This window comes from Globicephala melas, chromosome 2, assembly GCF_963455315.2.
Source record: "Globicephala melas chromosome 2, mGloMel1.2, whole genome shotgun sequence".
NCBI lineage: Eukaryota > Metazoa > Chordata > Mammalia > Artiodactyla > Delphinidae > Globicephala > Globicephala melas.
The window spans coordinates 41,629,910-41,648,240 of record NC_083315.2 but is presented as its reverse complement, the minus strand read 5'-3'; the positions used below and the strand labels follow the sequence as shown (position 1 = coordinate 41,648,240).

Genomic DNA, 18,331 nt, shown 5'->3' with positions numbered 1-18,331 from the left:
ATAAAGAAAGGAAGAGCGTTAGAGAAGTAATACATGCAGGTAAATAAAAATTTTTACTTTTCTTATTCTTTTTTTTTTTTTTTTTTTCCAGTATGCCGTCCTCTCACTGTTGTGGCCTCTCCCGTTGCGGAGCACAGGCTCCGGACGCGCAGGCTCAGCGGCCATGGCTCACGGGCCCAGCCGCTCCGCGGCATGTGGGATCTTCCCGGACCAGGGCACGAACCTGTGTCCCCTGCATCGACAGGCGGACTCTCAAGCACTGCGCCACCAGGGAAGCCCTTACTTTTCTTATTCTTAGCTGATTTCACAGATAATAGTTTGTTACAAATAACAATAGCGACAATGTACTTGATTATGTATGTTTATTATATATACAATATAAGCATATGCAATTGTATATATAAGCATATACACTTCCATATGCTTCTGTATGAGTGAGATAAATGACAGCAGTAATATAAGGTACAAGCAAGGGACAGAAGGAAGGAATTAGGAATATTTTGTTTTTATAAGGTACTTGCACTACTTGCGAAGCAGTATAGTGTTATTTGAAAGTAGACTTGCATTATCTGTAAATGTACATTGCAAATTCTATCCAGGGCAACCACTAAAAAAAAAAATGAAGAAATATAATTGATATGCTAAGAAAGGAGAGAAAATGGAATCATATAAAATGCTCAATTAAAACCACAAATAACAGAAAAAGAGTGGAAGACAAAAATAGGAATAAAGAACAAGGGCAAGGAATAGAAGATAGAAACAAATATGGTAGATATTAATCCAACTATACCAATAATCACTTTAAATGTCAATGGTGTAAACACACCAATTAAAAGATAGACTTTGACAGAGTGGATCAAAAAACAAGACTTAAGGGAATTCTCTGGTGGTTCAGTGGTTAAGACTCCGCGCTTCCACTGCCAGGGGCCAGGTTCCATCCCTGGTCAGGGAGCTAAGATCCCGCAAGCCACATAGTGCAGCCAAAATAAAAAAGATTTACCTATAAATTGTCTACAAGAAACCCACTTTAAATATAAAGACACATGTAACTTAAGATTAAGGGATGAGTAGACAAAGCACAGAGGATTTTTAAGGCAGTGAAACTAATCTGTATGACAGGTGTACAGTAGACCTATGTCTTTATACATTTGTCCAAACCCATAGACTATACAACACCAAGAGTAAACCCTAAGGTAAACGAGACTTTGGGTTATGGTGACGTGTCAGTGTAAATTATTGACTGTAACAAATGTACCACTCTGATGGGGGATGTTGATAATAGGGGAGGCTATGCATGTTGAGGGGGCAGAGGATATATGGAAACGTTGTGAACTTTCCACCCCACCGTGGAGTGGAAATGGGAAAAACTTTTTACTGAATAATTTTAATATCTTTCTACACTCTCCAAATTTACTGTAATGAGTGCGTGTAAACAAAGATAAAATATGTTAAAATTCTACCACATCCCTTTTCCTAACATTTGTATGTCGAAAAATCGGTGACCTATCGGGCTTCTCCAAGTCTTGTGTTGTTTGATGAGTAACACGCTCCTCTTCTTTGACACTGATTGAACTTGTTCTGCAATAAAAACATTGAGAAAAGGGACTATGACCCTCCCAGGTTGGCATCTTCCTCTGGTCTGTGCTCCTAGGCCTCCCACCCTGTACCCAGAAGGATAATGATGTGACTTCGGGGCACTCTTATGCATGGTGAAAATCTTATTGATTTGGAAGGTGATGTTCTCCAAGTGTTTGCCACAGAGTCAGTAACAAATCATTAATATTTCATGGCTTTTCTGTTCATGTGTGAGGACAACTCCAACTGGTCTTCCTGAGTCATAAGGGAGAGGGCAAAGGCTGCTGGGGACTGCAGCATCTCCTTGGAAACTGCTGAGCTCAAAGTGGGACCTCACTCCACATATACAGGTCATCATAGACTCTGAGACATCGGTCAGACACCAAGATGTATATATAGCCAGGAAGCATGTTTCCATGGCAATCTTAAACTCCTATGTCTGCCTTTCTTCCTCCATCCGGTGTATTAAGTCCACATTCAGCCCCTGTGGGCTTTGCCCATCTGTTATGCAGCTGAGGCCTCAGCTGCTTTATGGGCTGCTGATAATCTTGGAAAGCTAGGGCAAAACCCAGACAATAATGTTCACAGTACTTATTCTCTGATTGCTTGACATTCTTTTAAGAGTCTGTTTTCAATTCAGAGACATTCAGAGAGATTTCACAAGGCAGGTCATTGTAACATTATTTGCAACAGCAAAACACTGGAAATCATCTAAATGTCCAACAAGAGGGCACTTGCCTAGATAGCTATTTCTTCAGCTAAGTACCAGATGAGGAAGTCAACTTGCATATAAAGTCCATGCTGTATGCAAAATAAGCACTAGAATCACATGCATTTAGCTGCATTTGCTTAAGTTGAATGCATTTATAACATAATCACACTGTACTCATAAAACTAAAAAAAGGCTATATTAAAAACTTATTGGGGGCTTCCCTGGTGGCGCAGTGGTTGAGAATCTGCCTGCTAATGCAGGGGATACAGGTTCGAGCCCTGGTCTGGGAGGATCCCACATGCGGTAGAGCAACTAGGCCCGTGAGCCACAACTGCTGAGCCTGCGCGTCTGGAGGCTGTGCTCCGCAACAAGAGAGGCCACGATAGTGAGAGTCCCGCACACCGCGATGAAGAGTGGCCACCGCTTGCCACAACTAGAGAAAGCCCTCGCACAGAAACGAAGACCGAGCACAGCCAAAAATAAATAAATTAATTAAAAACTTATTATCCAAAAAAATGTATTGAAGGAAACAGAATAACTTCACTAACCAAGAAAAAAAAAACCTTATTACTCAGGGGGCTTATATAATCCCTTTTTAATTCCCCTCCTCAAAATTTTCCTGCCATTTGCCAACTATGATAATAATTAAATATAAATTAAATAAATCACTCTCCTGGTCTGCAGAATGTGCATAACCAGACAGAGTAAATGTTCACTGAATACTATTTTCCAGTCAGGCTGGATTGTCAGGGACTGATGGAATTGGCCAGCCTGGCTAGAATGGGACTGGTCACATGGTGAATGCAGAGTACATGGAAATATTGTCAGACCACAGAATTCCAGAGAGGGACAACACAATGCAGAGAGGACCTGATCCAAACCCCCATTTAACAGGTGCAGAAGCTGAGGGTCAGAGAAGCCATACACTAACCCAAATTCACAAGCTAGCCCAGAGGGGTGAGGACAAGAATCCAGGTCTCCTAATTGTTCATTCTAAGTACATTCTGACGCTTTCTTTTTTCAGAGAGTAGGAAACTGAGAAACAGAGAAGGTGGATGATTTGAAAGTGCGGCGTTGAGAAACATACACAGAGCATACAAGCAAACCTAGCACACAGTGGAACTCAGTAAACGTTTGTTGAATGCAGTTCATGATATGTTAATGACCTATTATTTCAGATTTCAATTTTTTTAAACTTCTACTTTTTTTTTTTTCCTTTGGCCACCCTGCACAGCATGTGGGATGTGGTATCTTAGGTCCCCAACCAGGGATCGAACCTGCAACCCCTGCATTGGAAGCGCAGTCTTAACCACTGGACCACCAGACAAGTCCCCAGATTTCAATTTTTTGAGCCAATATAATATGTGCTCATTGTAAAAAAAATAAATAAATACTAAAGTATACAAAGATAAAAATTAAAACTCAATCCCCTCTATCCCACATCTAGAGGTAACCACTTAACCATTACTGACAGTTTGAAGAATATCCTTCCAGATATTTTCATATATATATAATTTTTAAACAAAAGTTGATTCATAATTTTTTTAATATTTATTTATTTATTTTGGCTGCGCCGGGTCTTAGTTGCAGCATGCGGGATCTTCGTTGCAGCGTTAGGGCTTTTTCTTAGTTGCAGCATGCGGACTTCTTCTTAGTTGCGGCATGCATGAGGGATCTAGTTCCCCGACGAGGGATCGAACCCAGGGCCCCTGCAATGGGAGCGTGGAGTCTTACACACTGGACTACCAGGGAAGTCCCTGATTCATAATGTATTCACCTCTGCATCTTTTTTTAATTTACTGATATATGAAAGACATTTTCTGCATCTGTACACATGGATTGCTTTATTTGTTATAATGTCTGAATAATATTTGTCCATCTCTCTCACACTACTACTCTCCTTTGACCAGGTGAGAAAATTAAAAAGAGAATTGTGGGAGTGGACGTTTTATAAATGGTGCTGGGAAATTTGGACAGTCATCTGGAAAAATACAAAATTAGATCCATTCTTCACACCTTATGCTAGAATAAATTCCAAATGTGTCAGAGGTTTAAATATAAAGTATGAAAACATGCAGAAGAAAACGTGTGTGAATGTATCTAATCTGAGACTGGGGAAATCTTCCCTAATCATGACGCAGAGTCCAGAAGCAGTAAGGCAAGAATGGATCAATTTGACTACATAATTTTTTTTTCTTAATGGTCACACAAAAGAAAAAAAAAAAGGGAAAGGGAAAAAGAAACCATAGATTTAAAAATACACTTAAGGGCTTCCATGGTGGCGCAGTGGTTGCGGAGCGGCTGGGCCCGTGAGCCATGGCCGCTGAGCCTGCGCGTCCGGAGCCTGTGCTCCGCAACGGGAGAGGCCACAACAGTGAGAGGCCCGCGTATTGCAAAAAAAAAACAAAAAAAAGACACTGAAGAGATAAATCAATCAATATAATATATGGATTGTTTGCATACTATTTCCAACAAACCAAGTATAAACACACACATGCACACCCATGCAGAAGCATGCAGAAGAACACATGAGCTCATGTGCATGCACACATGTTTATAAGACAATCGGGGAAATTTGGAACACTGATCAAAGATTAGAAAGTAAGTAACTTTTATGTAATTTAATGATATAGTAGGTTATATTTTTTAAAGAGCACATATCTTTTAAAGATACTCTGATAATATTTATAGATGAAACAATATGTCTGAGATTTGCTTCAAAATAATCCAGGGAGTAGGGTGGGAAGAAGTGGTTGGCAATATATATCAGATAGGAATGGCCATGGATTTAATCATTACCGAACTTGTGTAGTGAGCAAATGGTGGCTCACCAGACTATACTCTTCTTTTTCGTATTGTTTAAAATTCTTCACACTAACCATTAAAGGTTAAAATTTTTAAAGACTACTGATACAGTGATATAGTCAAGAAAACTCTCTCCTGACTTTAGTCCTGACACTTGGCAAATACAAATTTCTTTGTATAATTAGAAATCATACATTGCCTCATTATTCTGGTAATTTATGCATATAAATTACCAGTTAGATTTCAAGTCCTTGATATTAGGAATAGCATGTTTTGTTCATCGTTTTTCTCCAGTGCCTAGCTAGGAGTAGGACTAGATCGGGAAGTGTTTCTCAAATTTTTCCATGTGCAGAGAGCTTAATGCTCACTCAGCACAAATGTGGACCACTGGTTTTAGGTAAAGCAAATAAAATCGGTATTAACTTTTATTAAAATTAAAATATTACTAAAATTAAGAGTATTAACACTGTATCAATGACAAGAATAATTGATAGAGAATAGTATTGGTAGACAAAAATAAATGATAAAAAATTATTAATAAATACTAACAATATTATATTATAAATGATAAATTTGTTATGCTAAAAACATAAAAGTAATTTTTTTATTTTTATGTTTCTTTATTGAAGTATAGTTGATTTACCGTGTTGTGGTAGTTTCTGCTACACAGCAAAGTGATTCAGTTATACATATATACATACTCTTTTTCATACTCTTTTCCATTATGGTTTATCACAGGATACTGAATATGGTTCCCTGAGCTATATAGTAGGACCTTATTGTCTATCCATTCTATATATAATAGTTTGCATCTGCTAATCCCAAACTCCCACTTCATTCCCCCACCACCCTCCCCCTTGGCAACCACAAGTCTATTCTTGATGTCTGTGAATCTGTTTCTGTTTCATAGATAGGTTCATTTGTGTCATATTTTAGATTCCACGTATAAGTGATATCATATGGTATTTGTCTTTCTCTTTCTGACTTACTTCACTTAGTATGATAATCTCTAGCTCCATCCATGTTGCTGCAAATGGCATTATTTCATTCTTTTTATGGCTGAGTAGTATTCCATTGTATATATGTACCACATCTTCTTCATACATTCATCTGTTGATAGACATTTAGGTTGTTTCCATGTCTTGGCTATTGTTGATAGTGCTGCTATGAACATAGGGGTGCATGTATCTTTTTTAATTATAGTTTTGTCCAGTATATACCCAGGAGTGGGATTGCTGGATCATATAGCAACTCTAAAAAATAAAATATTTTAAATTAACATGAATAGAAACGTTTCATCAGCTATAGAAATGACACCCTTTGCAATCTTTCACCAACATCCCTCCATCTGGCTCAGTGTCCTATAGTTTGGGCCACAGGTCAGATTATACATCTTGTCTTTCCTCCTCATATGGTTTACCTTCCTCTGTATTTTTACTAAACACAGAGTTATTGAGCACAGAGTTCAGGTGGTCAGGAATGGCAGTAAATATTGGACACCTCTTTTATACAAGTTTGGAAAATCAAATAGAAAATGAAGTGGTTTCCCCTTTGGGTGGTAATGGATATTTATGGCTTTAATGGAAATGATGGTTTCACAGGTGTACGCTTATCTTCAAACTCACAGATTTGTATACCTTCAATATATATACAGCTTTTTATGTGTCAATCATAGCTTCATAAAGTGGTTTTAAAAATTTTAAAATTAAATTAAATTTTTATCAGAACACGAAGTGGTTTCTCACTGAATACTATTTTCACCGCCCTGTTGAACACTATGTTGACCAGCAACCACAATCGAAAGCCAAAGGGTATATATTTCTGCTTGGAAGATAACTTTTTCACTCCTTTATTGACCATAGCTCTAGAAAGTATTGTTTCATGGTCTGCTGCAGTGCCCAAATGTGGGTATGGATACATATATATATATGTGTGTGTGTGTGTGTGTGTGTATCTCCAACTTTATATTGTGTTTTTCTTCATGTGTTTCTCTAACAAGAGAAGAAAACCATTAACTATTGGTAAACAAACTCCCAGCAATCAAACTCTTCACACAACAGTTCAGCTTAAGAAATCCTGCTATCTCGTCCTGAGTGTTCATCATAGAAATATTTTGCCTATAACGTGAGAGTTTAGATCCCTGGTTTTCACTCTTCAAGATACTGAGATTTATGAGTTTAGATGTAAATGGCATTATGAAAAAAATTATTTTAATTTCATTCCCCATTTCAAAGACAAAAATGTACCATTCCCACATTCCAGAACAGTGCCCTCACTGGAGGAGATCAGTGTCGTCCTAACTATGTGTTTCTCCTGTCAGCATGAAAAGATGTGCACACAGAGACCCCGATTTGTTCTTATGCACAATCTTCAGTACTTCCTTCAATGCCAAATGAAGATTAAGAGTTAAAGTACAGCTATTCTTTGTGAGAAAGCATTTTGTTGTTTGACACACAAGAGCCACCTCTTTGATTCATGTGACAAAGCTCTTTCTCATTGTAAGTTAGCTGGAGCTCTGTCAATATCTTTCCCAATAACCCTACTTAAGTCTACATTATGCCCACAAAGTGTTATTGATTGAATTTTTAAAAAATCTTTCTTCTTGCAACATGAAATTTAAGTGATAAACAAAATAAAAAGTCATCGTGCAGTTCTGCACACATACATCTTGGTAACTCCCGCTCTGCCCCTGGAGTGGGCTGAAAGGTGGTCCCTGAAGATATCAGGCCCTAATCCCTGAAAACTGTGAATGTTACCTGGTAAAGTTTTTGAGATGTGATTAAATTAAGGATCTTGAGATGAGGCGATTATTCTGGGTAGTCCACTTGGGTCCTAAACTCCATCACATGTAATCTTATAAGAGGAAAGCAGACATAAAGTTGACCACACACAGAAGAAAAGGCTATGTGAGGACATATGATGAGAAACACAACTTTTGTTTTTCTGAGTTGTTGCCTAGGCATTTTGCAATATGATAACCCTGTGCACACCTAGATTATGGACATTTAGGTAAGGACTTGAGTTTAGGATTCCTGCCACAAGTTTCCATTTTACTTTTCCCACTTAGAGGTAAACACCAGAAAAGTTAGTGACCTCCACCCCAACCACCTTATAGGTAATAGGTCCTTGCTACCCTGCTTTCTACCTCCTGCTCGCTCAGGACCAGAGATGGGCTGCTCTCCCCCTGGCTCATTGCGTCCCCTTGCTTCTGAGATCTGTAATACATCTTGTGACTACTTTCTTGATGTAGATGTGGGTTTCACTTCCCCAAAGTGGGAGCTGGGGTGCTTGTGGGTGGTTTGTGCCTCCACATTCAGTAGGTCCTAATCCACATATTCTTAAATTGGTATACCAGCTCCATCTCAGGACAGCAGCAGAGACTGGAGTGATGCAGTTACAGGCCAAAGAAAGCATGAGTTGCTTGAAAATGATGCAAAAACATCAATGGTTTTAAGTCACAGACCAGCCACCACAAGCTGAAAGAGCCAAGAAATAGACCTCCCCTAATACCTCTGGAGGGAATGTGACCCTGCCAAACCTTGATTTCAGCCCAGTAAAGCTGATTTTGGACTTCTGGTTTCCAGAACAGGTTGTTGTAATTTTTTGCAATGGCTCCAGGAAACTAAGACAATTCCTCAATGGCTATATCCATATGTAAAGTCAAGCGTCTCCCACAATTCCCAGGCAGTGGCAATGGTTCTTCCACGTTGTACACTGTTGATATTATTCGGCATCCAACATTGTCATAATACACTCAGCCTGTCAGCATCCCTTTCTGGGTCCTGCAGAACATCATGGTTGTCGTTAACTCTCAGGACGGTTTTCAAGCTCTTTGGCAATAGTGTACTTGTGCGTCTTTTTATTTGAAGAGTATTCCTCTGAATGGTTCCTCTATAGTTTTGATCCCTGTGATAAAATTTATCAATTTCATAAGAAAAGCTTTTTTTTGCAATTTTTTTGGGGGGTAAGAAAACTTGGTTTATAAGAGGTCTTGTGCTTTGCAAGAAAATTATATGAAAGCTTCAATAGTTTTATGTCGCTGTGGGAAAAATTCTTAACAGACCATCTAGACTAGAGGCAAATGAATTAACAATTCATTGAAATTCAACTCTCAGATGTTCATCGTTCTACCTCCTTTTTGAAACCATCTTGTTTTACTTGTACAAAATCAATAAAATACAGATTCTATTTGTCCTAAATTACAGAGCTTCCCATCATTTTTGCCTGAAAATCTGTTCAAAAGTTTCTTTTGTAAACTTCATGTTTACAAACTTACTATGAATTGTAGCATTTATTGATTCATTTTTGGCCTCAAAATCCACTAAGAATGGTATAAACACTTGAAAATAACCTAGTAAATTTGAATATTTGTATCCAATCTGGCACAGCAGTTTCAAACCTAGATTTTTTAAAGAAACCTTTGTATCCACACGTGCACTGAGAGACATGAACAAGAGTGTTCAAGCAGCATGATTTGTAAAAGCAAGTAAAAGCATTCTGTTACTGAAAGTAACAGAATGTCTACTAGCAATAGAATAAATACATGAAAAATTGTGGTATATTCATAAGTTCATTCTGCTATATGAATATGTACAGCAGAGAAAATAGAATGAATCAGAGCTAAGTACATCAGCATGGATGAATCTCAAAGCGTTGTGAGTGAATCTCAAAATGTCCAGTGAGAATAGAACCACTATCGCTAATATTTTCAAATCTAAGAACAATATTGGTTCTTTATTTTTCTTTACCCGTTGTAGGAACTGTGACTTGTCTGGAAATTTGATTATACTGTATTTTCAAAGAAAGTCCATGCAAACCAACCAGACACCAGGAGAACTCAAAAGGTAACATTACTTTGGTAAACTCAACAAATTCCAGAGGCTATTCCTTAGGCAAGTAATTTGTACATCAAGAATCAGAAAGAGGGCGCTCAAGATGTCAAACCGAGGACGTGGTGGGTCCTCTGGTGCGAAATTCCAGATTTCCTTGGGTCTTCTGGTTGGAGCTGTGATCAATTGTGCTGACAAAACAGGAGCCAAAAATCTGTATAGCATCTCTGTGAAGGGGATCAAGGAACGACTGAGTAGACTTCCTGCTGCTGGTGTGAGTGACATGGTGATGGCCACAGTCAAAAAAGGCAAACCAGAGCTCAGAAAGAAGGTACATCCAGCAGTGGTAATTCGACAAGGAAAGTGATACCGGAGAAAAGATGGTGTGTTTCTTTATTTGAAGATAATGCAGGGGTCATAGTAAACAATAAAGGTGAGATGAAAGGTTCTGCCATCACAGGACCAGTTGCAAGGGAATGTGCAGACTTGTGGCCCAGGATTGCATCCAATGCTGGCAGCATTGCATGGTTCTTCGGTGCATTTGTAAAAGAAAAAAATAATAATAAAAATTATTTGCTCCCCAAAAAAAAGAATCAGAAAGAATGTCATCATTTCTCAGAAGTGATCTCACATTAACACAATTTGCAGAGACTGGTGAGTAACTCAGAATGTCAGTTTATTAATTTATAATGAGTAACATAACTACCACACTGACCAAAATACTCAAGCGTGTAAAACACATGAATCAGAACACAAGTCATCGGATGTTCTTGATGTGTATTCAGTAAGAACAAGGATGCTTAAATGTATATTCAGATGTTTAATGACACCTCAGTGAGAGTCCACCTTCCAAAGGAACTAGGAAAGTCAATATACTGGAGAAGGCAGATCCTCCTTGAATGCAGATTGAAGGAGTACTACAACTTATCTATGCTCTAAGCCTATGCTTCTGGAGTTCAAGCACACCTGAGGACACTCCTGCAGCACAATGCCTGGCACAAAGAACACCTGCAATAAATATATGGCAAAGGTGGACTTCCCTGGCAGTCCATTGGTTAAGACTCCATGCTTCCACTGCAAGGGTTGAGGGTTCGATTCCTGGTCAGAGAACCAGGATTCTGCATGCCGTGTGGTGCAGCAAAAAAAAAAAAAAATTTACATCACATTATATATGACATAAAACATTTGCTGTTTGCTTCTTTTTCCCCCTACTCAATCATTCAGAAAATATCTATAAAATTGTCTCCTGAAAACAAGGTACTGCTGGGAGATGAAGAGTATACAGTTGAGAAAGACACTACCCCTGCCATTATATAATAACCAGCAAGTGGTTTTACAAAGCACTTTCTCAGTTACGTTATTTGAACCTTGCAAGATCTTGAAACATTCTTGTCATCCTTTTCTTATGAATGAGGAAATCAAGCCTCAAGTTATTTAAATAACTTGCCTATGGTCATTCAACTAGTAATGGTAGAGCCTGGATTTGCACCCGTCTTTTGACTAATATATATACGTGCTATATATATATATATATATATATATATATATATATATATATAACACAAAGAAACAGAGAAGGAAATAAAATTACTCAAAGCCGACAAACATAGTCTATCTTCCTAGAGCATCAAATAAAAGCAAGTGAAAATAATATTTAAAATATTATATATGCACACATATTATATTACATTATTTATATTGTATTATATTGTATTATACTCAGTGCTAACTATGGAGAATGAAAAATTCTATGCACATTTCTGATAAAACACTAAGCCAAAGTGAAAATATTTGATTGGCTTCTGTGCCTCCTTTCCTTCAGCAGTATGAATCACTTTATTCTGCCCTGCTCTCTAGATTCACCATTTCCCTTCTCTTTCTTAATATAGTGAACCAAGTTGACTGGATTTATGCCCTGGAAGGAGGCTGACACAGTCGGCGGTTCAGTGCACAAGTTCTAGATCTAGATCTAGACCTCCTAAGGCGGCATCCCGTTTCCACCACTGTTTAGCTGTGTGACTTTGTGTTTGTGCCTTAATTTCCTCATCTATAAAATAGAGATGAGAATAGTATCTACCTCACACTGTTGTTGAGTTAATACATATAGAACAGCATTTAGACAAGTGCTCCTATAAATGTTGACAATTCTTTTTCAAACTAGCAGTGACATCCATTTGTCCTACCTCCTTGAAACTGTGCCCTAACAACCTTGATAATGAAGAAGGCCATGGTAATAATAACCTTGTGCTCAGTGCCTGTGATGTATGAGCGCTATCCAAGAGGCTTTGGATACAATACCTCATTTAACGGTTATAATAAATTCTCTGCTGTATTCATTTGCATACAAAATCTGAAAATAAGGAAACTAAGATTTAGAAAATTTAAGAAAGTTGTCCAAGATTACACAAGTAGTAAATTATGGAGCCAAGATTTGGAATGGATTCTTTCCAACTGTAGAGCCTGTGTTTTTCCCCTTGGATAGAGCTTGGGGTATCCTCCAACTGTTTGCTTAAATGTTTACAAACAAACAATCTTATGGTATATTCCACAGATAGGTAATCCCACCTAGCATGAATTTTTCTATTCAATTTTCTGAGCACACCTCATTTCCCATAGTTTCAGATTTGCAGATAGAGGGCCTACCTTACTGCAGCCTTATTGCATTCGGTTAGAGACCACAGAAAGAGAGAGAGAGAGAACATCAAAATGAGCCTTCAGAAACAAATTTATTTCATTGAAAGAGGTCCATTTTCCTAGAAGAAAGTAGAACTGCCTGTGCCTAAAGCCCCTGGGTTGTAAGCAAGCTAAAAATATCAAAGATTTAAAAAAAGAAAGCCTTGGCAAAAACCTCATCAATCAAGCAATGAGGGCTTACCAGTAAGTTCCGTGACACTGAGCATCAGATTGAGAATTATTCATCAAAGAAGCCGCTGTCCGTTCCTCACATTTAGTATTCAGATTCACAATTTTCCTGTGCATGCCGTAGTTTAATGATCAGGGACGAAAAGTGACCTGAAGAACCCAGCATGTATTTTCTGTTTACTTGTCACAGACACTAACCTGTCCTCAAGGTCTCCACAAAGCCATCCACCCAGAGGGGAGCTTGGTCTTCACAGAATCTGCACTACCTCAGAGCCCTGCTGACTAGTCAAGAAACTTAGGGAAATGCTATTGAGTGAAAAAACCATGGAGAGGCAGGTGCAGAGCAGGCACAGCTGTGCTCCCTGATGAGTCCCCAGGGTCTAAAATGGTCAGCTAGGGGACTTCTCTGGTGGCCCAGTGGTTAAGACTCCACGCTTCTGCTACAAGGGGCATGGGTTCTACCCCTGGTCATGGAACTAAGATCCCACATGCCACGCAGCATGGCCAAAAATTTAAAAAATAATAAAATAAAATAAAATAAAATGGTCGGCCAGGTATCATGTCTCTGCTTTGAAAAAATATTAGGGAACCCAACAAATTTAATTTAATTTAATTTAAAATTTGATGACCAGAGCCTTTAAAAAGCATTTCCCCGTAGAGTCTCCATTTGGTCCCACAAACTTGAAGGCAGATGCTGCTTTCCCCATGTTCTAAATGAAGTGACTGAGGCTCTGTCCAGGGTGATGAAGCAGTAAAGGAGGCAGCTGGGGTCTGAGCCCAGCTGAATGTCTCTGAAACCCCTCCTGTTACTGCCCTGGGCTCAAGTACATCCAATGCCCATCCTGAGCTCCAGCTATATGCCAGGCACTGTTCTGGGTGCTCAGAGAAATGGAGACAGGACATAGTCCCTGAGAGATGGGACAAATAATCAGGCATGTCAAATCCTCCGCAGTGGTTGTCAGCAGGGCATTCTACCAGGGGGCGAGGCAGTGACACCAAAGCTGGGGCCTGAGAGATGACCAGAAATTGGTCAGACAAAGGGAGTGTTCCATGAAGGCTTTGAGCCCAAAACCTCAACCCGAACAGTCTCCAATCTGACAGCCAAATAACGTTCCCCTCCTATTGAGGGCTCCTGTGATTCATCTACTTCGCATTTTCACACGGCTGGGCAAATATTTTTTAAAGAACCATTTTTCTAGGAAAAAAAAATACATATATATAATACACACATAGTATGTATATGTATATATGTATATGTGTGTGAATATGTATTTACATAAATATTCATATATATATGTGTCTATATACATGTAGAAATAGAGATATAGATCTAGATACAGATAAACTACATACGGAAGGACAAAAAAGCCATTAAATTCATTGAGTACTATTTTTCTATGTGGAACTTTAGCTAGTTTTTTCAGTTATTCAATTATTTAAGAAACACTTAAAAAGTATTTAATGAGCATCTATATATGTCGAGCATTGTGCTAGGCAGTGAGGATACAGCAAAAAATAAGATCCTGTTCTCATGGTACTTACATTCTACTGGGGGAAGCAGATACAAGTAAACCTAAATAAGCAAGATACTTACAAATTACAATAAATACTAGAAAGTAAATAAAGGGATGAGAAAGAGGAAAACATCGGGGGCCACCTTAGGTAGAATGTCAGAGTAGACTTCTCTGAGGAGGTGATGTCCGAACTGAGACCTTGCAATTTCAAGAGCACTCCAGGTGGATGGAACAACAAGGATACGGGTCTAAAGGCAGAAAAGAGCTCGATGTGTTAATGCTCTGGTCTTCAACCTTGGCTGCCCCTTTGATTACCCTGGAGAACTTTCTAAAACTACAGATGCCCAGGCTTCACTCAAGTGCTAGGTATTTTTTAAGTGCTTCAGCTGATTTTAAAGTGCCATTAGATTGAGTATCACTGAATAAAGGATCAGAAAGGAAGCCAGTGTGACTGATGCACAGTGAATAAGGGGAATTGAGGTTGGATAAATACACAGGTGCAAGTCTGTGCAGGACCTTGTATGCCTTGGGAAGGAATGTGAATTTTATGCTAGGTGTGAGGGGAAAGTATAGGAGCATTTTTCAGGGGCATGTCATTAAGTGATTCACATTTCTATAAGATCACCCTGATTACAGAGTGGAGGAGAATGGAGAGTAGGGGCAAGAGTGGAAGGAAGACCAATGTAGAGACCATCACAGTTGTTTGGATGAGAAGTGATGGTGGCTTAGATTGGGGAGGGGGCAGTAGAGATGGGAAGAAGTGGATGGGCTTAGATTAACTACCTGGAGTTAGTTCAGACTTCACAGGTTTAAGGCACGGTCCTCTGTGAGGCTCCTTTCACTTCAGACACCAGCCACAAGCTCCAGTGTTCTCAGGCCACCTGAACTTCTAACCAACTGGCTGCCTGTTTGAGGGTTCCATTATACTTCAGGTTCAATAATTTCCTAGAACAACTCATAGAACTCAGGAAAATATTATCCTTAACAATTTTATTATATAGGATACAAATTAAGACCAGCCAAATGAAGAGACACATGAGATGAGGTCTGGGAGAATCCCAAACGTGAAGTTTCTGTGTCCTCAGCACGTGTCACCCTCCTGGCACATCAATGTGTATCACAAACCGGGAAGCTCACCCAAGCCCTAGGGCCCAGAATTTTTACTGCGTTTTCATTATATAGGCATGATCAATTGAATCATTGGCCACAGAACAGAATTTAATCTCCAGCTGCCCCACCCCCAGAGGTTGGGCTGATATCAAATGGCTCAAGGCTCCAACCCTCAAATCACGTGGATGGCCTTCCTGGCATGGCTAGCTCCTGTCCTGAGTCATCTCATTAGCATAAACTCAGGTGTGGTCTAAGGGGCCCACTATGATTAATAAAGACATTCCTATCACGTGGGAGATTGCAAGGGTAGAGAGTCCCTCCCAGGAATGGAGACAAAGACCAGACAGTTCTTCATCACTGCTCTGGGACCACTCACTGAGCTAGAGGAGCATAGGCCTGGTGAAGGTCGTGGTCTGGAATCAGGAGTGTGGTTTTGCAGTTGTGAAGTTTAGATTCCTATTAGACAGTCACATGGAGATGTCAAGTAGGTAGTTCAATAGATGAGAATGGCCTCAGGGGTGAGATCTGGGCTGTGGATATAAATTTTGCAGTCATCAGTAGGTTAATGGTACTTGAAACCAGCAGACAGGGTGAAATCAATTAGCAAGTTGGCATTAATAGAGAAGATGGTCCAGGTCCAAGCCCCAAAGCAAACCAGTTTAGAGTTATTGCCACCTACAACTCAGCTTTTCCTGCTGTCTCACCTTTATTTGCTCAGACAGCAAAAAATGAAAGTTTATCCCAATTGAGACAAGTCCCATCTTTTATACAGTACGTACAACCTCTTCAAAAGTCACGTGTCACAGGAGCAAAGCTAGATGATTTCCACAGTGAGCACTGGGCTCAAGCAGGTGAGGTCTATTCTAAAACAGACAGTAAAAGAAAATGAAAAGCAGTAATCCAGCATATTTGAAATAACATTTGGGATAAACCAAGACATGTTCCTTTCACCAATGTGAAAGTATGAAAGGATTAAAAAAAAGAGATGAGTTTGTAATTTCAACAAAAAATGAGTTTATAATTTCTTTTTACTGATAATATTCACTTTCCATGCAATAACTGTGACTAAAATGATTACACTGTTTGAACTTTTTTTCAAAAAAGAAAAAGTTGCTTATTCCTTATTGAAAAGGAATTTCAAAGTTGAATTGATTTTTTCAACTTTTAAAAGTTAACATAAAACTACTGGAAATCCAATAGATGAATTACCCTTGAGAGCAGTGCCAACTTAGGACCAGGATTATCAGGGTGATAATAAGATCTTCATCCAAAACCATCCCAAGGGTGGTAATAATAATAAATAATGAAAAGAGCAGTCAACATTCATAGAGTTCTTATTATATGCCAACCCTGAGGTAAGTATTTCACGGACATGATTTTATCCAATAATATTTTTAATATGTATTGAATGCATGCATTTAATTTTTATTTAATAATGTTTGTTAAACAATAACCCTGAGAAATAGGAATTGTTACTATCCCATTTTACAAGTGAAGAAGCTGAGACTTAAACAGATAGAGTAACTTGCTTCTCTACAAGCCACAGTTGTTAAACCAAGGTAACAAGGCCACAGTTCATAAGCCCCAAAGCCAAGATACTAACCTAGTTCTGTCTGAAGATGAAGCTATAAGAGGTCCAAGAGTTAAAGGAGAGATAGAGAGCCACTGATGCCCTTAACTATGTCTTGGCTGTATGACTGCCTCACTGATGTGTGTTTTTTCTGATAGAAGTGATTTAGTACCATGTGCAGATGTTGGCAATGCTAAGATACCGAAATGTCTAGACCTCAAAACATCAGATTATCTATTAAAACTATTATGCATTCATCATGTATTATTTCTTGTTATATAAATACATCAGAAATACAAATAGATAGTATTTACTTATTAATATAAATGAATGATTTCTTTATCATTGCTATAGTAATAAAAACTATCATGTATTAAGTGCTTTCTATGCCTCAGGCTCTTTACAAATATTTTTATTTAATCTTCATAGCACTCAGCATGATAGATCTGATAATCCCCTACAGAGAGCCAGAAGATTTAAAATTTGTCCAAGGTCACACAGTGACAGGCTTGGGATGTCTGGGTGCACGTTCTCTCCCACATAAAGAACTAAGGGTAGCAGTCCCTTAGCTCCAGGCATTGTTCAGAAGTATCTGTTTATCACTGATGTCAGTCTCTGCCATCTGCATTCCCACTTAGCTGCAGGTAATAAAGATCTCCCACCTATTTTATTAAACTGAATATATTAACATTATTTGAACAGCCATTACCGCTCAGTGCTCTGACACAGAGATAGCCTCAGTGATTACTGACGTGCGTAGAGTTCTTTGCCTCCATGCTAAACCATGTCACCCTGACGTGCTTTTGTATATTTAATTTTTTGAAACTCATGTGTCTGTTTTTATCATTTTTCTGCCTCCAGCTCACTGCTAGCCTGTAAGCTGCCACACACATCTTGCTGATGTTCTTCCGCCTGCTTCTAGAGCAGAACTACTGACATTTTGTGCCTGATAATTCTTTGTTTGGGTAGGGGCTGTCTTGTGTATTTTAGTATATTTTTCAGCATCCCTAGCCTCTATCTTCTAATGCCAATAACATCTCTCCTTTCCTCCCCAGTCATGACAATCAAAAATCTCTCCAAAATATACAAACAGCTCATAAAACTCAATATCAAAAAAAAAAAAAAAAGCAGTCCAATCCAAAACTGGACACAGGTTGTTTCCATGTCTTGGCATCAAAAAACAATTGGCTTAAGAAGATGTGGTACATCTTTGTACTTGAAAATATTCCTTTGTACCACAAAGTACCATCTTTGTGGTACAAAGGAATATTACTCAGCCATAAAAAAGAATGAAATAATGCCATCTGCAGCAATATGGATGGACCTAGAGAATATTATTCTCAATGAAGTAAGT

General features: G+C 38.7%; 1 pseudogene; it reads left to right on the top strand.

The window, feature by feature from the left end:
• Positions 1 to 10,557, top strand: part of LOC138842565 (large ribosomal subunit protein uL14-like) — a 29,466-nt pseudogene extending 18,909 nt beyond the window's left edge.
• Positions 10,558 to 18,331: the final 7,774 nt, after the last annotated feature.